The 13,339-nt window shown below is 42.1% G+C and overlaps 1 long non-coding RNA gene across 1 annotated transcript in view; it reads right to left on the reverse strand.

Moving 5' to 3' along the window:
- Window positions 1-6,188: 6,188 nt before the first annotated feature.
- Window positions 6,189-13,339, reverse strand: part of LOC138647546 (uncharacterized) — a 31,589-nt gene continuing 24,438 nt past the window's right edge. Inside the window, exons 2-4 of the long non-coding RNA XR_011314995.1 lie at window positions 13,078-13,179; window positions 12,810-12,991; window positions 6,189-8,617 (exon numbers count right to left, since the gene is read on the reverse strand). This is a non-coding gene — a long non-coding RNA (uncharacterized lncRNA). The remainder of the gene's footprint in view (window positions 8,618-12,809; window positions 12,992-13,077; window positions 13,180-13,339) is intronic.

Genomic DNA, 13,339 nt, shown 5'->3' on the forward strand with positions numbered 1-13,339 from the left:
GACCAAGGGAACCCAGTGGACGTAGTGTATGTGGACTTTTCAAAAGCTTTTGATAGGGTGCCACACAAAAGGTTGATACATAAAATGAGAATAATGGGGATAGAGGAAAATATGTGTAAGTGGGTTGAGAGCTGGCTCAGGGATAGGAAACAAAGGGTGGTTATTAATGGAGCACACTCAGACTGGGTCGCGGTTAGCAGTGGGTTACCACAGGGGTCAGTATTGGGCCCTCTTCTTTTTAACATATTTATTAATGATCTTGTAGGGGGCATACAGAGTAGAATTTCAATATTTGCAGATGACACTAAACTCTGCAGGGTAATCAATACAGAGGAGGACAATTTTATATTACAGGATGATTTATGTAAATTAGCAGCTTGGGCTGATAAATGGCAAATGAGCTTTAATGGGGATAAATGTAAGGTCATGCACTTGGGTAGAAGTAATAAGATGTATAACTATGTGCTTAATTCTTAAACTCTGGGCAAAACCGTCAATGAAAAAGACCTGGGTGTATGGGTGGACGACAAACTCACATTTAGTGGCCAGTGTCAGGCAGCTGCTACAAAGGCAAATAAAATAATGAGATGCATTAAAAGAGGCATAGATGCTCATGAGGAGAACATAATGTTACCTCTATACAAGTCACTAGTTCGACCACACTTAGAATACTGTGCACAGTTCTGGTCTCCGGTGTATAAGAAAGACATAGCTGAACTAGAGCGGGTGCAGAGAAAAGCGACCAAGGTTATTACACTTGGGGATATTTAGTTTGGAAAAACGAAGGCTAAGGGGTGATCTTATTTTAATATATAAATATACGGGGACAGTACAAAGACCTTTCTGATGATCTTGTTAATCATAGACCTGAGACAGGGACAAGGGGGCATCCTCTGCGTCTGGAGGAAAGAAGGTTTAAGCATAACAACAAACGCGGATTCTTTACTGTAAGAGCAGTGAGACTATGGAACTCTCTGCCGTATGATGTTGTAATGAGTGATTTATTACTAAAATTTAAGATGGGACTGGATACATTTCTGGAAAAGTATAATGTTACAGGGTGTATACACTAGATTCCTTGTTAGGGTGTTGATCCAGGGAATTAGTCTGATTGCCGTATGTGGAGTCGGGAAATAATTTTTTCCCCAAGGTGGGGCTTACTCTTGCCACATGGCTTTTTTTTGCCTTCCTCTGGATCTACATGTTAGGGCATGTTAGGTTAGGCTATGGGTTGAACTAGATGGACTTAAAGTCTTCCTTCTACCTTAATAACTATGTTACTATGTTATAATAGCAGACTAATAAACAGCAATCTCAGTACAGGAATGATAAAAGTAGTGATGTCAGAACATAGGGTTGCAAACATAGTGTTGTCAGAGTACAGGGATAATAAGCACAGTGATGCCATCAGGCTTTTAAAAAAAACACCACTCATCTAACTGTACCTAATTCCAAGAACAGAGACTCGTTAATCCTCTTCCTTCTCCCAAAGGAGTTGTAAAACAGAGCATTCCAGTGACCTTTACACAGTATGTAGAGCATTCTATTGATGTGTACAGAACATAGAGCATTTGAGAGACTTTATAGAGTACACTAAAAATTATAGACTTTATAGACCACACAGAGCATTCTAATGACCTTTATAGAATACACAGAGCATTCTAATGACCTTTATAGACTACACAGAGCATTCTAACGACCTTTATAGACTACACATAACATTGTACTGACCTTTATAGATTACACAGAACATTCTAACGACCTTTATAGACTACACAGAACATTGTACTGACCTTTATACAGTACAGAGAGCATTTTAGTGACCTTTATAGAGTAAATGGGTCTTAAAAATGACCTTTATAGACTACACAGAGCATTCTAATGACCTTTATAACATACATAGTTAGTAAGGCCGAAAAAAGACATTTGTCCATCCAGTTCAGCCTATATTCCATCATAATAAATACCCAGATCTACGTCCTTCTACAGAACCTAATAATTGTATGATACAATATTGTTCTGCTCCAGGAAGACATCCAGGCCTCTCTTGAACCCCTCGACTGAGTTCGCCATCACCACCTCCTCAGGCAAGCAATTCCAGATTCTCACTGCCCTAACAGTAAAGAATCCTCTTCTATGTTGGTGGAAAAACCTTCTCTCCTCCAGACGCAAAGAATGCCCCCTTGTGCCCGTCACCTTCCTTGGTATAAACAGATCCTCAGCGAGATATTTGTATTGTCCCCTTATATACTTATACATGGTTATTAGATCGCCCCTCAGTCGTCTTTTTTCTAGACTAAATAATCCTAATTTCGCTAATCTATCTGGGTATTGTAGTTCTCCCATCCCCTTTATTAATTTTGTTGCCCTCCTTTACACAGAACATTGTACTGACCTTTATAGACTACACAGAGCATTCTAACGACCTTTATAGACTACACAGAACATTGTACTGACCTTTATAGATTACACAGAGCATTCTAATGACCTTTATAGACTACACAGAACATTCTAATGACCTTTATAGACTACACAGAGAATTCTAATGACCTTTATAGACTACACAGAACATTCTAAAGACCTTTATAGACTACACAGAGCATTCTAACGACCTTTATAGACTACACAGAACATTGTACTGACCTTTATAGATTACACAGAGCATTCTAATGACCTTTATAGACTACACAGAACATTGTACTGACCTTTATAGACTACACAAAGCATTCTAATGACCTTTATAGACTACACAGAGCATTCTAATGACCTTTATAGACTACACAGAGCATTCTAACGACCTTTATAGACTACACAGAACATTCTAAAGACCTTTATAGACTACACAGAGCATTCTAACGACCTTTATAGACTACACAGAACATTGTACTGACCTTTATACAGTACAGAGAGCATTTTAGTGACCTTTATAGAGTAAATGGGTCTTAAAAATACTTATGATACCATACACACATGGTGGATGTGATGTTCTGTGGCAGCAGGTTCCTGACCAGTTATGAGTGTATTGTGTTTATGTACTTGAGATAATGATTGGCAATTGTCATAATTAATAGTGCAACCAGACCGCACCTATATGAATTGTCTTATGTATATTCTGTACCTATATACGTCCCTCACAGCTCAACGTAATTACACATAAAGTATTCACAGGAAGACGTAATGCATATGCTTCCTGGAAAGTAATTAAGTGAAGATTGATGAAATTGTTGTTTTTTTTTCTACTTTCATTACAAACACTTCTGCTTTCAAGGCTGACAGTAAAGAATTAATGAAATCCTATCTCCCTACAACAATAGGGATGTGCTTCTCGCCGACACTTTAATACTGGTGGTTGAGAATAGAAAATGATCTAAAGCCAAGAAGTGACACTGTTTCCTCATAAAAGGTAGATCAACTTTTGGAATCTTATAGAGCCAAGATGCAAGGCAGCATGAAGAACGTGAGTCTCATACACGTCGTAGGAGCTTATTCACATGAGCCAAAACTTTACTAGAATTCCTATATCTCAGACAACATGAGAGCAAATCTCAGCTGAGGCAACGAACATGAAGAAAGTGATAGATTTGCAATCTTAGGCTTCACTTTAAAGGGACACTGTCACCTGAATTTGGAGGGAACAATCTTCAGCCATGGAGGCGGGGTTTTTGTGTTTTTGATTCACCCTTTCCTTACCCGCTGGCTGCATGCTGGCTGCAATATTGGATTGAAGTTCATTCTCTGTCCTCCGTAGTACATGCCTGCACAAAGCAATCTTGCCTTGTGCAGGCGTGTACTATGGAGGACAGAGAATGAACTTCAATCCAATATTGCAGCCAGCATGCAGCCAGCGGGTAAGGAAAGGGTGAATCAAAAACACAAAAACCCCGCCTCCATGGCTGAAGATTGTTCCCTCCAAATTCAGGTGACAGTGTCCCTTTAAGCTCACTAAGTGTGTATAGTAGTCGGGGTCCTAATGCATAGTCTCATCACTGATTTAAATGGAACCACAGTCACCTGAAACGGACACTGGCTGCAATATTGCAGCGTTTCAGAGAAAACATACACAGTTCCCGGACAGTTTTTTTTAAAAAGTATCTTGTTTGAATACTTCAAGACCAGTCCCTGTTGGCTTTTCCTAGTCCCTATGACTTACAGCTCTCCCCGTTACATAGTGAAAGTCAGATCAGTCTGCGGGGATGCGGATGTTCTTTTTTAGTATGTTTTCCCTGGACTACCCAAATGTTTAGAGTAAAACAAACAAGGATGTAATGAAGCCCCCAGTGTCTGACTCAAGCTCCAAGGTTCCCTATAAAGGGGTTGCCCACTAGTACACGCCTTGTTTAAATGTTGTTTTCCAGTAGATAACACAGGCCCCACTATTCTCATGATTATTGTGGTTTGGTCCTGATTAAGAGGTTTGAAAACCTTGAAACACGTCAACACAATAACCGCATCCATGCTTCACCTTTGTGTGGGATCGTACTTTTGGCAACACAGACTCTGAACCACCGTATTCCTCATCTATTTGCATCGTATCTTATTGGTGGTCCTGCAGCAGCCTGTACATGCTTCTATATCAGATGAGCGCACCTTTAATATTCTTGTCATGGTTAGGACATGGTTAATGTCCTGTCCTCTCAGGGTAAATTTTATTGGCCTCCCTTTGGATCTGGGATGGGTAGTTATACTCACTCCAGACTAGGATTTCTAGTCAGCTATACTTTCGTCTTGTCTGTGTGCCTGACCCCTGGAGTGTGTGCTCGGTTTGCAATTGTGTTCCTTGCTTTACTCTGCTTGTTTGTTCTTTTGGATTTCTGACCTCTGGCTTTTCTTCTGACAATCCCCTGTCTCTCCCTTTTGGTACCTCGCGATCTCCTGGTTCTGATCTTAGCTTGTTGGACTACTCTCCTGTGTGTATCGTCTCCTCTGCACCCCGGCGTCTGGCTCCACCCTGACCACCTCCCACTCTGTCACATGGTTCAGGTCCTGTTTGTTACCTGGCTACTAACCTGGCGCTTTGCTCTGCTCCCTTGCTGCTGTGTGCAGCTCTCCCCACAGCAGTAATACCCAGGAGTCGTGACAATTCTATACTGCTTGGTTACCGAATAAACCCCTATTTGTGCCTTTTTGTCTTTCCATTGTCGCATCAGTTATTCTGATATCAGAATATTAAAATTCCAGATGTATTTGATTTGTATGTCCCAGATTAGACACCGCTATGTCACTCATCCTGCAACATATGGGAGTTGGATTAGTTGTGACATCTGCTCACTACATCATGGTTCCACCCCTCAGTGTGCCTGGGATGCAATTACTTGTAGGGTATAAACTTCGGCACTCAAAAAAGTATGTTCCAAAACAGTTTATTGAACAAAAAAGCAAAAGACCTAGTGAATTTCAGATAATCAAATCAACATTTCCGCCTTTAGTACGGCCTTTCTCAAGATATATCTGTGTTCAGACATAAATAGAAGCAAAATAGCAAGTAAGTAATCACTTTTATAAAGCACAATATAAATATAATAGATGATATTTATTTGGCAGAATTGGGATGCAATTACTGACAACTCAGTCGTCCAATCTGATGCAGGGGCGAGATGAGCTGTCAGTGTGTTGATTTGACTGCTCGGTTGTACAATCTGAGACTGAGAGGCGCTGGCTGTCTCCAGGTGTTCATTGTCCCAGGTGATTGCCAGGCTACTTAACTGGGCTGTTCTTCCCAGACCACTGCCAGACGTACATTCAGCTACCGTGTGGTTTGTCTCTCTGAGCCTTGCCTTCTGTTTGTAGATCTTGTAGATCTTTCGTTGCCTCACCTTAGAACTCATTCCGACCATCCGTGTGTTTAACTTTTTTTTCTGATCCGCTATGCTCCTGGTATTCTGACCTTGGAACGTTACTTAATAGTGATGAGCGAATATACTCATTACTCGAGATTTCTCGAGCACGCTCGGGGGTCCTCCGAGTATTTTTTAGTGCTCAGAGATTTAGTTTTTCTTGACGCAGCTGAATGATTTACATCTGTTAGCCAGCATAAGTACATGTCGGGGTTGCCTGGTTGCTAGGGAATCCCCTACATGTACTTATGCTGGCTAACATGTAAATCATTCAGCTGCGGCAAGGAAAACTAAATCTCCGAGCACTAAAAAATACTCGGAGGACCCCCGAGCATGCTCGAGAAATCTCGAGTAACTAGTATATTCGCTCATCACTATTTCCTAACTATGCCTTTGCCTCTTCCTTCTGTTTATGACGTGCCTTCCTGGCTTTTGACCTTGGAACTCTTGACCACTCTGCCTCACGACTAGTCCATGAGTAACACATGTTGGGAAATGGAACTGTGAAGGTCTCTGAAGAGCACCAGACACATGTACAGGAGGAGTCTGCCATCACAACATGCCGAACCAGCCAGAGATGTATAAACGAGCCAGGAAAGAAAAATTCTACCTATCTATAGCTAACACAACAATTCCCCCATATGTATAAATATGGAAAAAAGAAGAGATCCCATATAGCAATAATATAACCATATTTTATTAATATTAGATTAAAAAAAACAATTTAAAAGGTAAAGAAGCAAAAAAATGCCATAGGGGACACCACAAGATACCATACCAAAAGTCCTAATGGAATCACAGCCTAAAAGAGTACAAAATGGCCTCAACAATATAGGCTGTAACAGTATGCACTATATGATCACATACACATGTTTATAAAGAGGATATAGGGGAGTGTGTAAAATGATTTATAATGTTTATGTTAATGAGAAACATCTATCTTATATTATACACATAATCCCATAAATACAGACCCTCTGTAACCAAAAATAAGAATTCTCCCAGAGCAACAAAATCATATACGCTGGCACATATACCATATGATCTCAGAGAGTAAGAGATGAAACCTTGTTAGTGCAAAGTAGAATTAGTACAGGCTATTACCTTATGGAGCTGGTACACGTGCTGGTGGCGTCCCCTCACCCCTATCTATAGCTAGTATGTTGAAAGCATAATTGTATACTTGTAGTAAAATCTGAAAAATAACCTACTATATTCTTGCACATACATGGCAAAAGTACACTTGTATTCTTGAGTCGCTACCATCTCATCAGTCCATAAAACCTGTGAACAATCCATCTTCAGATATTTCTTGGCGGAGTGTTGACGTTTCTCCTTCTGTGTCTTGCTCAGTGGTGGTTGGGTTCAGCCTCCTCACCTCGGCCATGTCTCTGAGCAATGAACACCTTGCGTTTCTGTATATAAGATCTAGATAAGGGAACTGAAGGTAAACTGATCAAATTTGCAGACGATGGAAAGCTAGGAGGGATAGCTAACACTAGAGAATACAGAGAAAGGATTTGGAAGGATCAAGATAAGCTTATACAATGGGTAACGACTAATAGAATGATATTTAACCGGGATAAATACAAGATTATACATCTGGTCAAGAAAAATGAAAACGACATCTACAGAACAGGAGGAATAGACCTAAGCAACAGGACATGTGAAAAAGACTTGGGAATACCAATAGATTACAAACTGCACATGAGTCAACAGTATGATGCAGCAGCAAAAAAGGCAAACACAGTTCCAGGATGTATCAAGAGAAGCATAGAGTCTAGATCACGTGAAGTAATTATCTCCCTCTACTCCTCCTTGGTCAGGCCTCATTTGGAATACTGTGTCCAGTTCCGGGCACCACATTTTAAGAAAGACATTGAAAAACTGGAGCAAGTTCTGAGAAGATCTACCAGGATGGTGAGCAGACTGTAAAGTATGTCCTACGAGGAACGGTTAAAGGACCTGGGAATGTTTCTTGCAAAATAGAAGGAGAGAAGACTTAATAGCTGTCTACAAATATCTGAATAGATGTCACAGTGTAGAGGGATCATCATTATTCTCATTTGCACATGGAAACATTAGAAGTAATGGAATGAAACTGAATAGGAGGAGACACAGATTAGATATTAGAAAAAACTCTGACAGTGAGGGTGATCAATGAGTAGAACAGGCGGCCACAGAGTTAGTGAGTTCTCTTTCAATGGAAGTCTTCAAACAGGCTGGACAGACATCTGCCTGAGATGGTTTAGTGAATCCTGCATTGAGCAGAGGGTTGGACACAATGACCCTGGAGGTCCCTTCCAACTCTAACATTCTATGATCTTGCTCAGTCTTGGTTGGTCTCGATAACAGTTTGTCTTTTTTTCTTGACACGTTTTTTGCACCCTGGTGACTATTTGCAACTTTTGCTGTTCTGCACACTGTGTGGTGACAACAGTCAGTACAAGGATGAACATTGTGACTTTGGTAAAGTAGTAACAGGACAGGATACCTTCAGAGGACCATTTTGCAGAGACCACAATGGGTCAGAGCGGGGGTCCTACAGTTCAGGTCTGGTGGTCTTCTGTTACGGCTGATCGGTGTTTGAAGATCACTTGGCTACATCTGACCTTTTACTACTTTCCTCGCATGATGCTGTTTCTCCCCTTGTTGTGGTATTATATGAGAAGATGAGCGGTCACCATTGCTCTGGCAGGCAGAATTTCAGAGCGGGTTGTGCCGTGCTCCCGGCGGGGACAACGTCTTGTCCGTGCGTCCTCACTGGATATCTTACCTAAGTGCTGTGGAGAGAGGAGCAGAAGCATCAGAGACATTGTGTTATCGAGATGCAAATATAAAGGTCCGATAATGAGAGCGAATGGAGAGAAGTGAGCGAGCGGGAAAGTACGAGACACATCTATCAGGACGACACTTATCCACTGCCAGTGACAGCTCCATATACCAGAGAGAGACTGCTTCATACACCGGAGAGAGACAGCAGCACACACCGGAGGAAGAACCAGTCACAGAAGTGAGCTCAAGGATGGGAAGATTGGAGCTCCTTATACTGTAGATCACACAGGAAATCTGAAGGCAAATAAAAACCATCATGTGTGATACCTGCAGTATCTAATCTTATCATGTGTGATACCTGCTGAGTTGCGGTATCTAATCTTTTCATGTGTGATGCCTGCTGAGTAGTGTTGAGCGATACCGTCCGATACTTGAAAGTATCGGTATCGGATAGTATCGGCCGATACCCGAAAAATATCGCCGATACCGATATCCGATACCAATACAAGTCAATGGGACATCAAGTATCGGAAGGTATTCTCATGGTTCCCAGGGTCTGAAGGAGAGGAAACTCTCCTTCAGGCCCTGGGATCCATAGGGATGTGTAAAATAAAGAATTAAAATAAAAAATATTGATATGCTCACCTCTCCAGCGGCCCCTGGACATCATGCTGCTAACCGGGAGGCTTCTTTGTTTAAAATGCGCGCCTTTAGGACCTGGGAATGACGTCCCGGGTTCTGATTGGTCGCGTGCCGCCCATGTGACCGGCACGCAACCAATCAGAAGCCGTGACGTCATTCGCAGGTCCTCAATTCCTAGAATTAGGAGTTTTTGTGAATGAGAATGACGTCGCGGCTTCTGATTGGTCGCGTGCCGGTCACATGGGCGGCACGCGACCAATCAGAAGCCGCAACGTCATTCTCTGTTGTCAGTTTCCTCTTGTTTTTAATATTGTGATTAATAAAATTATTTTACATTTTCCATTTATGGGACCCCTTTTTTTTGGTATATTCATTTTTAGAGTAGGCTGCTGGGCTGCTATACCTAATCTTATCATGTGGGATAGCTGCTGAGCTGCTGTATCTAACCCTTTCTATTTGATACTTGCTGAGCTGCCATGCGTAATCCTGTCGTGTGTGACACCACCTGATGACTAATTGTTTCTTATCCTATCATACTTGATGTCTTTTGAGCTGCTGCATCTTAACCTCGTTTGTGTGATGCTGTCTGCCCAGCTGCTGTATGTAATCCTATCATGTGTGACGTTTCCTGGTGAGTCAGTGTATCCTAATCCTGTATTAGAGATGAAGGTTCCAGCACAGATAGTGCTTTGAGATTTTTTAATGGACCCAGATCTTGGGTCCAGGTTTTAGGAACAACTGGAAGAACTGGGTGGGACTGGTCCTACCCATTCTCCTATCCTGACAGTTTAAAAAGCAACTGAGCTGCCTCAGTTATTGTCTTGGAAATGAAGGTGGAAAGACCTGTATTGTATTGGTCAGTGTTTGTCTGAAGGCTAACTAGGCATAAAGCTGATTTAAGTAGGTGAGCTGTACTTGGTGCATGTACTGTGTTTTCATTATGTGGAACCTTTGATACCGAAGAAAGACCATTGTTTTTTTCCTTTGGAACATTTATGGACTTAAATCAAACTTCCCATTCAAGTAAGAGCCAGCTGCATTTGCCTTACTCAAGCGCTACCAGAGTAAGTGAATCCCTACAATTGGTGGAGAATGCGGGTAGAAGTCCCAAAGAGCACAGATGACTGCTGCATAAAGGCTGTATATCCTGGGTGAAGGCAGCCTCGGCTGTTCAAACACACTCTGAAGCCATGGAGGAGTTAATTAAGCAGCTGGTACAGGACGACATGCAGTAGCAGCAACAGTAAGCCAACCGAGAGGTGATCTCGAAAGAGGTGAAGCGGATGCTGAACTTGGAGGTTATTGAATAATCCAAGAGGTGCTCCAGTCCCATAGTGTGGGTGCCAAAACCAGATGGAGAATGACGGTTCTGTAATGATTACAGAAAGCTTAATGAAGTCTCAAAGTTTGATACCTCCTTGCCCTCTAAAGCCGTCCTCCAGCTTTCATTGATGTGCTGAAAGAAATCTCATGTCTGCACATTAGTATCGTCGGCTTACGCAGCTGCACTTTGCTCTGCCTTACTGTGGGCAGAGCACAAAACATAACCACACTTGTGCCTCGGAAAAATAATTCGGAGAATACAGTAGGTTCCGGTAAAAAGGAGCCGGATTGATGTTTCCTGGACGCATGCGCAGTCATGTTTTGTGCTCTGCCCACAGTAGGTGTAAGGATTCCGGACTTTCCTGGTGTCTGTTCGCCCTGATCCAAGATGGAGTCTTGGATCTCGCTCTGTCATGGAACTTCCTGTCTGTCCTTACTATTTAAGTCCGGATCTTCTGTTCACCTGTGCTTGAGTATTTTGTGCTGCTGGCTCCTGAGCATCTGCCTGCTTGCTGGCTAACTCCCTGCTTCTGCTGCTCTCTACTCGGTGGTCTGCTTCACCCCATTCAGCTACCTCTCGCCTCTGGAACTGCTGCGACGTGCAGCACACCAGTGGAAGGATTTCCTTTGTGTACAAAACTTTTCCCAGTGTTGTGCCTCTTTGCACAACCACACCAGGTGAGCAAGATTCAAGCTGTGCTTTTCTCTCCAAGAAAGATGTAATCATCTACTACGCTTAGATAGCGCTCTCCCTCTTTCTCCCCTCGTCCTCTCTTTTCCAGGACGTCATTCACATGACGCACCATCTGTGAACAATTGGACTCCTAAGAAGTACTGTGCACACGTGTGAGCAAGTTTTGCTGGACTTCATCATTTATGTACTGTGTGCATTTGCACTATAACTTTATTGGACTTCCTCGTTCAAGTGTCTTGTTTGCTTCCACATTATTTCCTTGCTGGACTGGTTCACATTAGCGGTCGCGCCCCGCTTCTCAGTTTGCTGTGATTTTCTATATAGAGCTGAGGACCTCGTTACTATTGCAGGAATATCTGTACCATGTTTTGTTCGCTATTCTGTTTGCTGTGATTCTCTATATAGAGCTGAGGACCTCGTTACAATTAGTTCTGTTTACATTTCTGTTTTTGAGAAAATACATCTTTTGTTGCAACTTTGATCTCAGACTGGCTTTATCCCATGCTATCAGATTCCGTAGTACCCATATAGATATTACAGTAGGGTAAAGTGCACCTGCGCGATCTGATGATGTTATTGCGCATGCGCGTGATTTCTTTCGGCTACGTGGATGACGCTGGACGTCTCATCCACATCAATCAAGGCCGGAGGACAGCTTTTGGGAGCAAGGAGGCGGCACGACCCCGAGTAAATGATACCCATCGGACTGGACTAAATGTATTTACTTAGAGCGCAGGGAAAATAAAAAGATACTTTTGGTGATATACAGGGGGAGTTAGGGGATAATGGACGCATTTATGTAATGCAATAATAGGATCTCAGAAAGGTGGTGTCATTGGTTCACACACTTAAAAACTGGAGACAGGTTCCCTTTAAGTCTCATTATTTTTAACATCTGCTGGGCTGCTGAATCTAAACCTATTGTGTGATACTGACTGCTGAGCTGCGGTATCTAAGCTTATCATATTATGTGCAGGGTTGCTGTATCTTAGCCTGTCTGTAAGCACAGCGCTGCTCTCCTCTTCCTTCTTATTAGATTAAATTATTATAAGACTTCACATCTTCCGTTTTATAAATATTAAGGTGTCGCCTCCGGAACAGGAATTAATAGACAGAATTGAATCTAATGAATAGAAAATGACATATTGTGTGCAGGGGAGAAAATACCTGTCTGCTGTCTGCATGTGAGATGAAACTGAAGGTTTAAAGTTAGATATTCTTCAATGGCAACTGTACTTGCAACAAACTTACTCATATGTAAATCAATAGTACGGGCAAATTTAAGAAACGCTAATATAACTTATCAAAGAACTCTGCTTCTTTCTCCACTTATTAACCACTTCTTCTCCACTTCCCCTGCCTCGTGAGCTCACCATCCACCAAAAAAATCCAGCTCAATTCTGTCTTTTGCCAAAAATCTATGGTGTCAGGCTACACAACGTATTATACTCTATGGAAGGGGGAGAGAAAAGGATCAGTAAGGAGCAGGGAGAAGAAACAAGCAGAGGAAGACATACATTGATCATGCTTAGCTCTCTAACCTCACTCCAGAGCTTGATTCACATCCACACAGCTCAGTGCTTCTGTATAATGTCCTCCATGCTGCAATTATTTCTTCTATGTGTGCCAACAATGGAATGAAGAGCAGGAATCTCTGTGTGCTGTGCTGCATACTGGAGACCCCATAGCTGCCAGCTCTGGATGTGGCTGGAGTAAAAGAAATCTGAAATAAAGGATTTGTCAAACTTTCTAAAGTGTAGATTACATTTGGATATGAACATTAGGAGGACCCTGCACTTCATCACTTACTGCTGCTCTTTTCTACACAGCAATCTCAGCAGAATACTCAGGAGGACCGAGCTCAGTTACAGGCAGGATTTACTATATTTCACCATCCAACTGTGGCTGGAACTAAACACACAAAAAAAGTCAAATACACCGAAAAATAATTTGACAATATGCCCAGGTGGGAACTTGGCAGGATTACAGGCCCGGGCTTAGTCTTAGCGGAAAATATTATTAGAAATTGCTGTGTTTGGGGAGAGCTGACAGCGGCGTCACAGGAACTAAT

Source organism: Ranitomeya imitator, chromosome 8, assembly GCF_032444005.1.
Source record: "Ranitomeya imitator isolate aRanImi1 chromosome 8, aRanImi1.pri, whole genome shotgun sequence".
Classification (NCBI taxonomy): Eukaryota; Metazoa; Chordata; class Amphibia; order Anura; family Dendrobatidae; genus Ranitomeya; species Ranitomeya imitator.